Source organism: Papaver somniferum, unplaced genomic scaffold (genome assembly GCF_003573695.1).
Source record: "Papaver somniferum cultivar HN1 unplaced genomic scaffold, ASM357369v1 unplaced-scaffold_19, whole genome shotgun sequence".
Taxonomy (NCBI): Eukaryota; Viridiplantae; Streptophyta; class Magnoliopsida; order Ranunculales; family Papaveraceae; genus Papaver; species Papaver somniferum.
In genome coordinates this window covers 11,910,512-11,913,053 of record NW_020628818.1, presented here as the reverse complement: position 1 = coordinate 11,913,053, position 2,542 = coordinate 11,910,512, and the positions used below count along the sequence as shown (strand labels likewise).

The following is a 2,542-nucleotide window of genomic DNA, read 5'->3' as shown; positions in this document are numbered from 1 at the left end:
GTCATATGGAGAGTTAAGATAGTGATGTGAATTTTTCCCAAAACAAACTTTTGGAATCAATTGGTTATTCTCAAGACAACTGAGTTCATTAATGAAATGTTGATGAATGTAATTAAAGAAGTTAGCGAAGAAATGTTATACAGGTAACACATATCATTCAGTACCTTAGCATAGTTTACAAAAAATGAATAGTGCCCATTTAGTAACTTCCAGCGCATATGTTTTTGTAGGTTTGCCATGGATACATTACAAATGTGCTGGAAAATGATTAATGAAGCGGATGAAAGTTTTCTTTGCTACAAAATTTATCTCTAAATCCAAAAAATCCCTTGAGTAATTGTTAGTATTACCATTCTGTCTTCTCCCATTCATGTTGTTGTTATTGTTCTGATGACTTTTCTGTTGATGTTGTTCTTTAATTTTAGATGCCTTAAATGACTAGCAAATGTGTAGATTGTAGATGAAGGGACGAGAATGGAAATAAAGGCACTATCTTTGAAAAATTATGCGTTATGGGACTACATCTTCATATTAATTATATAGAGTACATATTTTGTTTTGAGCGAACCTCATGGAAATTGAATATTTTGTGGAAAGGTGCGGCCAGAGTAAAACTCTTTAAAAAGCTAACAACAATGTGTGATTTGGACTCGCTCGACTAGGTGAGTTAACAATCCCGGTTTTTGTCTAACCTACCCACCCTGGTCGGTTACATCCTCCTGCAATATGATCAATCAATCAGTTCAGATTAACTAGATGATTTTGAATAGAAGATCAACTTCTATGGAAAATGGAAAATAAAGAGATGAATAAAGGACAAACCTTTGTGAGTTTTAGGACGGTCATGAATTGGTTTTGATATTCCATTCGGTTTTCAGGTTCAACCTCGTCAATAACGTGAAGCATTATTGCAGTTGCTAATACTGATGGAAGGTAATGAAAAAACTTGGAATCTGAAACGTAAAAATGATGAAAAAAACAGTCAGAAAACAGAGATAACTTTAGTTTTACCGCAAAAAAAAAGGTTTTTTTTCTCGTCTAATTTTTTTACCTGCAACTACTAACAGAAGAAGATGTTCACATATTCGAAGGAATTCCCAAGGTAGATTGTTGCTAAACCCAAGTCTTCTAATAATGTGATCAAGGAATGAAATGGGAGTTGCTGGATTCATCTTTCATTGAATTGTTGAAAGAATCAAAAGCTCCATTCTCTGGGTTGTTTTGGCTTCAAAGATATACTTAGATTCTTCAACCTATATAAAAACCCCAGATTTGATAATGAGATATTGAGAAAGATATCATCAGATTAATAAAAAACAAAACTTTTAATTAGATTTATACAAGTTTCACATACTTGGAAATCTAAGAGAAGTGGAACTTGAGTCTCTTCAACTTTAGCTGCTAGAGTAAGACAAGAAACTGCAACAAGTTGAGTCATCCATGGTTTCTCTCTTTGAAAATGATGACTAGAGAGAAATCTATCCAAGTAATTAACAGAAAGAATAACATTAAGTGGAGAAAATGAATAATGTGAAATGACTCTTAATATCCATTTTACTGCTTCTTTACGAACTGATTCAAGGAATGGGAGCTGATGAGTTTCAAGATTATTAATGATTAGATTATAAGTCTCTCGTTCTTTAGCAAACAGAGATATTAGTTCTTCATCTTCCCAAAACATATCATTTTCTAGTAAAAACAAAGATGGGTTCTTTCTAAAATCATTATTTATTTCTTGTTCTTCTTCGTCTTCAAATCTTTCTTCTTCACAGAAAAATAAATCGAACAGATTGATACTTTGGAGTTGGTACTGATCCATTTCCAGCTTCTTCTGGGCAGAAGAAGTTTGATCTTTTGCTCATTACTTTATTACAGCTAACCAGGGATAATGAACTAACCCGACCAGGGAGGGTAGGTTAGCCAAAAATCTGGATTTGTTAACTCACCTGGTCGAGCGAGTCCAAATCACACATTGTTGTTAGCTTTTTAAAGAGTTTTACTCTGGATGCACCTTTCCACAGAATATTCAATTTCCATGAGGTTCGCTCTTTTGTTTTGTCAATTGAGTACCTTTATTGTTTCTTTTAGTGTTTGTGTATACTTACGGTGATATCTACTAGGTTTTCACTAAGTACATATTGATATCTTCTGAGTTTTTACTCGGTACATATTGATATCTTCTGAGTTTTTATTCAGTACATATCAATATCTACTAGGATTTTTGATCTTATTTTCCTCAGTACATGTGTATACGTACTGCAATTATCTGTTTTGATATTGAAATTTTGTGGGATTTCATTAAAAATTTGTTTGCAGACATATGAATTTTGCATATTATAGGGTTTATATCCTATAGTAGCTATAAACCTTTAAAAAGATGATACTCCGTTGATTAGTGGTTTTTTATTTATAATAGTATACAAAAGAATCACCCAAAAGAACATAGCTATTAAGCAACATTTATTTCTTTATTGTTTGGAACCTTTAGTCTATTTTGCTTCTAAATTTCTTGCATTTTCTACTCATATAGAGTTGAAAGACA

General features: G+C 32.4%; 1 pseudogene; it reads right to left on the bottom strand.

Moving 5' to 3' along the window:
- Positions 1-692: 692 nt before the first annotated feature.
- Positions 693-1,819, bottom strand: LOC113338527 (annotated as a pseudogene).
- Between the last annotated feature and the right edge of the window lie 723 nt (positions 1,820-2,542).